This window comes from Oryx dammah, unplaced genomic scaffold (assembly GCF_014754425.2).
Source record: "Oryx dammah isolate SB20612 unplaced genomic scaffold, SCBI_Odam_1.1 HiC_scaffold_28, whole genome shotgun sequence".
NCBI classification, from domain to species: domain Eukaryota; kingdom Metazoa; phylum Chordata; class Mammalia; order Artiodactyla; family Bovidae; genus Oryx; species Oryx dammah.
The window spans coordinates 107,835,428-107,846,030 of NW_024070212.1; positions in this window are offsets into that span (position 1 = coordinate 107,835,428).

A 10,603-nucleotide genomic window follows, 5' to 3' on the forward strand; every position below is an offset into this window, starting at 1 on the left:
TCTAATGTTGAGCATTGTGGTTTTAGGGTGTCTCTCTCCCAGGGGAGGCCTCTCTGGGCTTGGTGTGAGAGGCACTACTGTTGTCCCCTCAATGTTGCCTCAACTCCGGTGAATTGATCATGTTAACTTACCAAGTGGTCTGGGTGTGCAGGGAGGAGAGTTTACATGTATATTATAGTCCTTTGATTGGCAGCTGTGGGTCCAAGGTGATCATCATTGCCCCTCCCTTTGAGTGCGCTAAACAGTGCCCAAGGCTTGGCAGCCCTTGCTGGGCAACACAGAACTAGGGGCAAGGGCTGGATATTTCTCCCCTCTTCTTTCCCATATCCTTTTTTGAGGGGGAGGGATGGAGAAGAGGATTTTGGAGTTGTCCACTAAAGATAAAAAAATCAGTGCCTGAGAAATCTAGGGAGCTAAGGGTTAAGCTCCAAAAAGAAAGCACTCTTTGGAGACAGAAAAGTTGAAGCTTAAGTTCTGCGTTACTTTTCTCCTTGCCAGTACAGCTGTCAGAAGGCAAGCTAAGCTTTGTCCCTGGTATGACTGAAGTAGAGAGTGGTGACCTGACCACATGCCCTGTGCCCAGAGCACTGAGCCATCAGCTTCAGCTTCCTTCTAATGAAACTGCACAGCCCAGGGCCTGTGCTATGCTCCTGCTAGGACTCAGCTTCACTAGCTTGGAGATTACATACTTGGAGAGATGAGAGCCTGTGAGTCTGGGAGATTGGGGTGCTCAGTGTCTTACTTCGTGTTCCACACACTGGGGTAGGAACACATGGTACTTACTTGATTTAAACAGTATTAATTCTGATATTAATTCAGTCCACAGCCGCACAAACCATACTTGAGTCTCTTCCATAAAGCATCAGGTTATACTCACGTGAGTGCTGTGGAGACAAAGTGTTCAGAATTTCTTGTGCAAATTCTCAACTGCCTCTCTACAAACTTCACCCTGCTTTAAGAATCTCTAATGGCTCAGAGTGGGTGTCTCAGGGTTTTATCTCCCAGAGGTCTATCTAATAACTTTTGGGGTTTCCTCTTCTGAGGTCTGTACACTGAAGAACAGGTTAAGTATTTGGCAGGGGGGGATATTGGGGAGGGAGGAATTTTGTGATCTCAGTGGCTCAGCTGGTAAATCCGCCTACAATGCAGCAGACCTGGGTTCAATCCCTGAGTTGGGAAGATCCCCAGGAGAAAGGAATGAATACCCACTCCAGTATTCTGGCCTGGCGAATTCCATGGACTGTAGAGTCCATGGTGTCGCAAAGAGTTGGACACGACTGAGCGACTTTCACTTCATTGTGATACTCTGATTATAGCATTCCTGAGACGGACTATGTCTTCTACCTTTGTGTCCTGCTCACTGCCTGGCATGGGGCCTGGAATGCGGTATTGCCCAGTAAATGTTGAATGAAAAAGACTACCCCTTTCAGAGCCGCCTTTTATGTCTGTGAAATGAACACAGTCATTCATGTCTGTCTCGGAGTTGCTGTGAGGCTTGTTGGAAGATGTATGTGGGTGCGTCATGTCTGGTGCTACTCTTCAAGCATATAGATTTGTCAATATCACAGCTGCGCCATGTTTTGTGGACCCCTCCTCATAGGCCTGTGGTCTCATAAGCATCTCAAACTTAACATCTTTAAAAATGTGATCTTCTCTAAAAACCTGCTCTTCCTCCTGTGTTTTCCATTTCAGTAAAGGAGACCTCCACATACCCAGTCACTCAGGCTGAAGGTCATTCTCGACCCCTCCTACCTTACTCCCATAATCAAACTATAAGTCCTGTTATTTCTACTTTCACACTACATCTTGAATCACCTCTATAGCCAAAGCCCTGATCCAAGATTCCATAATTTCTTACCAGCTGTTGGCAGCAGCCTCCTGATCTCCTCACTCATATTTTTGCCTCCTTTCCATCCAATCTGCACAGCGGCCAAAGGGCAACATGTATATAATTAAATTAGAGGATGCCAATCCCTCACTCAAAATCTTTGTGTGTCTTCCAATGCATTCAGAATTAAGTTCAAGCTCCCCATGGCCTACAAGACCCTCCATGACATAACTGTGCCTCGCACCCTCCAATCACATTACTCAGCTTCAGGGGCTTCCTAGGTATCCTTCCCTTTTCCTGGAATGATCTTTTCTCCACTGTCTTTTTTTTAACTTTTTATATTGCACTGGGGTATAGCTGATGAACAATGTTTGTGGTAGTTTCAGGTGAACAGCAAATGGACTCAAGTGTCACTAGTGGTAAAGAACCCGCCTGCCAATGCAGGAGACTTGAGACACCAGTTCGATCCCTGGGTTGGGAAGGAGGACATGGCAACCCACTCCAGTATTCTTGCCTGGAGAATCCCCATGGACAGAGGAGCCTGGCAGCTACGGTCCATGGGGCTGGAAAGAGCTGGACATCACCGAAGCAACTGAGCATGCACGCATGCAAAGGGACTCAGCCAAACATACATATATCCATTCTCCCCCAAATCCCCTTCCCATCCAGGCTGCCACATAGCATTGAGCAGAAGTCCATGTGCTGTACAAGAGGTCCTTGCTTCCACCCTCCTTTGTCTACTGTTATCTTAAATCTAACTTCTTCAGAGATGCTTCCATTACCACCTCTTTCTTAATACCTGTTTCCTGTTTTGTTTTTTTTTTTGATTCTTTCTTTCTTTTGGGTCTTTTATCACAGTTTACCACTTTAATGTTTGTTTAGATCTGCTTTCTGCATTAGACTAAATTCTGTGAAAGCTGAGATCATATATATTGTGTTTAAAAATAATGTATGTTTCAGGTAGCACCATGCCTGGCACGTAGCATTATTAATAAAAATGTATTGAGCAATGAATGATCTGAAGGCTGGAAAAGCTCATGGTGAAGAGCCAGGAGCTGAATGGCCCGCAAGGATGTTTTCTAATGTGGGGTAGAACAGATAGAGGTGGTTGCTATGTGAGATCTTAAGCCCTTCCTCTGCAGCTTACACGTGGCCTGACCCTGGAATAAGTCATTCTGAAATTTTCCTCAGCTGGAAAATGAAGCTAAAGTGAACTGGCCTGGTTTAGCTCCCAGGTTATGGTTGGGATCATAGGTACAATTAATGTGAGATGAGTGAGCACGTTTAAGAGGCTGTGCTCATGCTGACTGACCTACTGCTGAGGGGAAGGTGGGGCTCATTACCGTCTAGCTGAGTGGGAAGGAGAAGCCAAGTCTTGCCAAAGCTCCATAGCTGCCAGCCCACGGGCCTCGCCCGGGCCCAGTGGTGCCTTGCTCTGCGCTGAGGCTCCTGAGAGGGGTCGGGCTGGAGGTCTGCTTGTGTGCCTGGAGTCTCCGTGAGCTGGGGAAACAGGCGCGGCTTTGTGTACAGCCCGTGCCACCTCAGGGTCTGCCTTTTGAGACCCAGATGCCATATCTCTGTCCCTCGTGGTTGTATCATCCTGGTCTGTACTACCCACGTCCTTCCATCCCCTCATTCTCTCTGCTCTTCTCTCACCTGAAAGGTTTTTCATTTTCAGTTTATTGATCCAGTTCTTCCCTGGGGTGGGATACATAATTGGAAAAGGGGGTTTGAAGCAGCTTCAGCCTAAGGGTGATTGGAGGAAGCTGTGGGGCTGGACACTGGGGTTCTTTCCCTTCGCTTTAGAAGGAACCACGATCTGGTATTCTTGACGGCTGGTGGGGTAGAGGTGGGGGTGAAGAGGCAGCTCCCAGCTCCTGGCTGGAGAGTCACTGGGCCCAGTCCGAGGGGTGGAAGGTGCTGCAGCAGGACTGGGAGAGTCCTGTAGCTTTTTCAGTCCTCATCTCTTTTTTTTCTCAGTGACTGAAGGAAGGAAAAAAACTGACTGCCCACCCCTCTCTTTGTCTTGTCTAATTTAACTTATGTTATTTATCAAAAAGACAGGTTATTTGGAAAACCAGATGGACCCAGGCAAAAATCATCTGGGTTTTCCAAACGTGAAAAATTAGTTTCTGGGGGCCCAGGAGGAAAGGCGTATGAATGTGTGTGTATGTGTGTGTGTGTGTTTGGGAGTGGGTGAGGAGTATTGAGAGTATTTTATGTCTGTGTAGTCAGACCCAGAAATTGCTCCATTACATCCAAGCTCTCCTCCTCCCTCTTTTTTCTTCAAGTTCTTTATGATTACAAATTAAATGAGAAAACTGAAATCTTGACGTTGGTGGCTGGGAGTGTGGAAAGGTTTAATTGGCCAAGGATGAGAACATGTCAGGGCTGGAGCAGAACAGCGGCTGACGGCTTTCTGCTCTCCTGCAATCGCCTCCTCCCACAGATCCACTGGGTTAGTCAGAGTTTTGGGTACAGAGAGGTTTCTGGAGCAGAAACCTGGTCTACCTCTTGTCCCTTCAGTGTTAGCATCCCAAAACGATCATAGCAGGGATGGAAGTTAGACATTAGGGGAAGAACTTACCCTTTCATAACTTTCTGACGATGATATGGCCAAAGAACGCTAGAGGGGGGACTTCCCTGGTGGTCCAGTGGCTAAGACTTGGCGCTCCCAATTCAGGGGGCCTGGGTTTGATTCCTGTTCAGTGAGCTAGATCCCACATGTCCAAACTAAAAGCATGCCACAACTAAGCACCCAGTGCAGCCAAATAAATAAATATTTTTTAAAAAAAGAATCTGCCTTGCAACGCAGGGGATGTGGGTTTCCTCTCTGATCATGGAACTAAGAGCCCAGTGCAAAAATTAGAGAGTCCATGGGCTGCAATGAGAGATCCTGCATGACGCAATGAAGACCCTGCGTGCCACAACTGAGACCCAAAGCAGCCAAATAAATAAATATTTTAAAATATATATATGGAGAAGGAAATGGCAGCCCACTCCAGTACGCTTGCCTGGAAAATCCCATGGACCCCCCACCCCACCCCCACCCCACCCCCCAAAAAAAGAAAGAAAATCCCATGGATAGAGGAGCCTGGTAGGCTATAGTCCATGGAGTCGCAAAGAGTAGGACATGACCGAGTGACGTCACTTTTGCTTTCACTTTCCTCACTTCCTGCTCTTCTGTCTATAAAATAAACTGGCATTCAGACCTAGATAAGGTGATACGCTGGGGCACTAGCCTGCCATCTTCTAGGACACCTAGCTTTCCAAATAAAGTTGTATTCCTTGCTTCAGCAAAAATATATATATATAAAGGACACTAGGAGTTGAGGCTTGTCTGTCCATTAAATGTCCCGGAATGGAACTAGCTCTGTAGCTGCAGCTAGGAATTTTTAAAGCTTTTTTCTGTTACAAGCAACAGTATAGGGCAGTATTATCAGGAAGGAGCTGAAGTAGGAGGCTCTGGAGGCATGACTCCAGGCTACAACAGAGGAAATGTTCTGTCTGAAAGCATAGAGTCCTCTCTCTGCATGCACACGTGCACACACACAACAACCAAGATCCTTTCTGGCCTGAAGAATCTTTGGCAGCAGCAAGAGCACTTGTCCCATTGTGAGGGTCATTTTTCAAAGCGTCACTGGACTGTGAAAGCCACTTAATAACTTAATCTGTATAATCTGAGTTAATACTAGCTCTGCAGTTGTGAGGATTAAAATTTGAGAAATTTGTAAAGCGTCTGCCTCCGAGCCCGGCACCTAGGAAACCTCAATGAGTGCTTGTTGAATGAATGAATCCATGAAGCAGAGCATTAAGGCTCCCTTGACCATTTCCAAAGGTCAGTGTGTAAGAGCTTGAATAATAGGCTTGGGGGCTGTCCTGTGGAGCCTGGAGCCTGAGGCATGATCTAACCCTGCCATTCATTCAACACGTGTTTATTGAGTTTCTGTAATATGTGGAGTAGACCCCATGATATGCCATCCCATCCCCTTTAGTGAAGGCCTTGCTGGCCTGGTTGCAGACAGCCTTTAGTCAGGAGAATGCCTCAGTTTCAGAGGACACCTCACCCAACACTCACATCCTTCTCCCACACAGCCCACATCCAGCGATGACAGAAGTGTAAAGCCCTGGCCATGTTGGCTCATTTCAGGACAAGTCTAAAGGGCCTGTTCTTGCTTCAGAGCTCCCTGAGGGGTCTGCCTCAGGTGCATGAGCCTCTATCATGCACCTGTATGGTGGCTCAGCTGCTAGGCCCTCCCTTCCACAGACATTGATCCCAAGGGCACTTCTTAGTAACTATCTGCATCCTAAACTGTCTGAGTCTGTCTCCCGAGGAATCCAGCCTATGACTGTGCTAGTCCTGTGGCCAAGACTTTCAGTTCAGTTCATTTCAGCCGCTCAGTTGTGTCCGACTTTGCAACCCCATGAATCGCAGCATGCCAGGCCTCCCTGTCCATCACCAACTCCCGGAGTTCACTCAAACTCATGTCCATTGAGTCTGTGATGCCATCCAGCCATCTCATCCTCTGTTCCCTTCTCCTCCTGCCCCCAATCCCTCCCAGCATCAGAGTCTTTTCCAATGAGTCAACTCTTCTCATGAGGTGGCCAAAGTATTGGAGTTTCAGCTTTAGCATCATTCCAAAGAAATCCCAGGGCTGATCTCCTTCAGAATGGACTGGTTGGATCTCCTTGCAGTCCAAGGGACTCTCGAGTCTTCTCCTACACCACAGTTCAAAAGCATCAATTCTTCGGCGCTCAGCTTTCTTCACAGTCCAACTCTCACATCCATACATGACCACTGGAAAAATAGCCTTGACTAGACCAACCTTTGTTGGCAAAGTAATGTCTCTGCTTTTGAATATGCTATCTAGGTTGGTCCTAACCTTCCCTCCAAGGAGTAAGTGTCTTTTAATTTCATGGCTGCAATCACCATCTAAAGTGGCTTTTAATTTCATGGCTGCAATCACCATCTAAAGTGATTTTGGAGCCCCCCCAAATAAAGTCTGACACTGTTTCCACTGTTTTCCCATCTAAAGCCAAGGGTTTAGGACAGGAAAAGACAGACTCCATTGCAGTTTCCAGCATCTATTTCCAGCGTTGAAGGTGTCCCTGCAGCCTTTTTATGAATATATCCACCAGAGGGCAGCAACAGCATAGCAACCTGTCCTCCTGAGGCTCAGTGGAGTGGGCTTGGGGTCTTCCCCCCATCTCCCTCTAACTACACCCCCTCCCCACCCCCCGTTCAGTATAAGACAGGATGACCTCCCTCCATATGCCCACCCTGCTAAGGGAAGACAACTTTGGGAAACTGTCTAAGCCTTACTTTTGTCAGTCTCAGCACGAGCCCCTCCCACCCCAGTGCCAAGGCAAATTTGTCTTCATAGTGTGGACCCTTTCCCCGCAGCTGGCAACCTCCTTGTCCAAGATTTCCCACCTCTCCACACTCACCATCCACAATAGATTTGTTTTCTGTGTGACAAGGTAATTATGAACTTGGGGCCAGGGAGCCCAGGGGCCAGTCTGAAGATGGTCACTTCAATCTGGTTCTCCCTGTTCTGCTAACATTATTGATTTTTTGGGGTTTTATTTATTATGATGATTTTTCTGCGTGAACTGGCTCTGGTGACATGAGCTATGGCGGTGAGAGGGCAAAAGCAAATTTATTCTCGTCACAATTTAGCTTCTTGAAACCACCCACTTGACTTTTTTTTTTTAATCTGCTAGTTTTAGCATCTTTGCTTACCTGCCTTCATTCAGTTCCCTATTCCCCAAAGTTCTTCCAAAGATTCTTCCAGGAATTGGAGCCAGATGTGGCTAGAGGGTGCCATTATATATCAGCAAGCTTTTATTGCATTCCCATTATTGGGCAGTTATTTCCCAGGCTGAGCTCCCCAACTTCCTGCTTCTTTCTCAGCCCTTCCCCTGGGGCAGTTCTGAGACAGGCCAAGCTATGAAAAAAACCTGACAAGGAAGTTATCAGAGAGTGAGTTTGAGTGGAACCTATTCCAAAAACACATCTGCCTGACCTTCAGGCTACTAATGGCCCCTTCAGGCTACTTCCAGACTTTAGACTACAAGTGGGAGGGGCACAGTGCTTGCCTGACTGCAGCGGGAGTCAGCTGAGGCCAAGGGCGATTTGTGGGGCCACGTTTCCCCCAGCCTGTTTTCTCTGTGTGTGCCAGGAGAATGAATAAATCATTGTTCAGGGGCGGGATGCAGCTGCCGGGCTCCTCCCCTCGGCACATGCCCCGACTCCAGCCTCTCCATTGAGGGCTGCTGGAGCAGAGCGCTTTATACACCCAGCTCCCCAAATCCTATTGAGGCCTCCCCCTTTGCACGAGCCACCGGCTCCAGGCCCATTCAGCCTGGCCCTTTGTGCTGGAGGTTAAGTGGTTACATGTGGGGGACACCCAGAAAGGACCTGTCAGGCCCTGAAAGGCTGTGCTGATACTCTGCCCTCCTACTGATGAATGGGTGGGTGGAGGAGAGGTGGGCGGCCAGAGGCTGGGGTGGGGGAGAGGGCTGGGGATTATGGAGGCAGCTGCTAGGAAGGAGGTGGAACAGACACTCCCTTCTCTCATTCCCCCTTCAGATCAGCTTCTCTTCCTCACTCTCTCTGCTGTGGGCTCGGGACCTTGGGTTTGGCCTCTCTGGGCTCCTGGTGGAAAAGAGGCCACTTACCACTTGGATGGATAGGGGAGAAAGCATCTATACTACCTTTCATGCTTCCAGCACCTCCAAAACACCCCTAAGTTTCTCCTTTGTCCCTTCAGGGTCAGAAGAGAGGATGTGGGTGGTGAGGATGGTCGAGAAATCCATCTGCTAGCTTTCTGTGGAGCACTGGATTTGGAATTGCCCCGCTGAGATCAACTCTGAATATTCACTTGAAGGACTGATGCTGAAGCTGAAGCTCCCATATTTTGGTCATGTAATGTAAACAGACAACTCACTGGAAAAGTCCCTGATACTGGGGAAGATCGAGGGCAGAAGAAGAGGGCTTCAGAGGATAAGATAGCTGGATGGCATCACCAATGCAATGAACAGGAACTTGGGCAAACTCTGGGAGACAGTAAGGGACAGGGAGGCCTGGCATGCTGCAGTCCACGGGGTTGTAAAGAGCCGGATACAACTGGGCAACTGAGCAACAACAACAACACTGAGCTTTAAAAGCTTCCTGGGAGGCCTCTCAGGAGCTGCGCAGGGTGGAGGGTTCAGGGTAGGAGAGATCTGGAACTGGGTATATGACAAAGATTTTGTTGGAAAAGGATGATTCTAAGACTTTTTTAAAAAAGCCTCAAAACTTCATATTTGAAGTACCACCTCCTCATGTTACAGCTGAGAAAACAGCCCTGTGGGGCTGGAGACTGGACTTGCCTTCTGCTGTATGCTCAGTTGTTCGGTCATGCCCAGCTCTTTGCGACCCCAGGGACCTCACGGACCTCCTCTGTGCGTGAAATTCTCCAGGCAACAATACTGGAGTGGGTTGCCATTTCCTCCTTCAGGGGATCTTCCCAACCCCGGGATCAAACCCATGTCTCCTGTGTCTTCTTTACTGACTGAGGCACCAGCGAAGCCTCTGGACGTGTCTTACCTAAGGTGATCACACAGCAGTTTTTGGCTAGACTAGAATGGCACTTTGCCTTTAAGAGGTGGTGGAGAAATGAATGAATAAAACAACTAGGTCACCGGTTTCCTAGGCCTTCCTTTCTTGAGATGAGCTAATTCTGAGGAACGGTTTTTCTTCCTGCCTTAAGTGCTCTTTCGTACTTCAGAGGTCCTTCAGGGCTGTGCCTGGCCTTAGGAGCCCAAGTAACAGTGTTCATAATCTTAATGTTATTTAACAATGTTCAAGGCATCTTATCTTTATTTAACCTAAAAAGGTTAAAATGCTTTGATTTGCCCAAGTTCCCAAAGCCATATGGAAAGTTAACAGAGAATATGAGCTCAGGAAAAAGAAGAAAACAGGTCACAGTGTATTGGGTTGGCCAAAAAGTTCGTTTGGGCTTTTCCACACAGTGAAATAGAAAACCCTGAACGAACTCTTTGGCCAGCCTAATAGCTTGTCCCCCAAGATCAGATGCCAGTGCTTTGCTTTGCTGTGGAATCTTTGGGAGCTTCCTCATCTACCTTCCTGCCATCCACAAGATGAAGCCCAAGGTCCCTGGAATGGTGGTCAAAGCCTTTCACAAATGGGCCAGATTTATCCTGCAGCCTCGTCTCCCATCTCCATTTGCCCCTCAAGCTCCAGCCACACTGGCCTCCTCTGTGTTATCTGAATACACACTCTGCATTTGGTTTCCTCTGCCTTCACTTGCTTTCTCTCGGTGAGCTCTGAGTCATCCTTCAAGGCCTTCAAATATTCCCTCTGTGAAGCCTTTCCTTTCCTTACCCTCTTTTGGGCTCATTAATTTTGTCTTCAAGCTCTGTTGTAGAATCTGTCACATCGTATAGCCCACTCTTTTCTATTTCCCTTTCTAAACACAGCGCTGTCCACCAGTCCTGATTCTGCGCTGATTCATTCCCTGGCACAAAGCAGGTAATTGGGTGCTGAATGTGAATGAATGGATGGGAAGGGGCAAGGTCCTTGAGACCGAAACACTTTGATCCTACCCATCTCTTTCTCCTGGGAGTAGTGACACTGAGAAATTATCCACCTAGAGAGGAACTCATGTTGATTCTATTACCTGAAGTAGAAATGTCTCTCATGCTCCCTTGTCTCCTTGTCTGACATCCCCGGCCCCTTGAGCCTGGGTCTGGTCACTGCTTGCTAGCCGG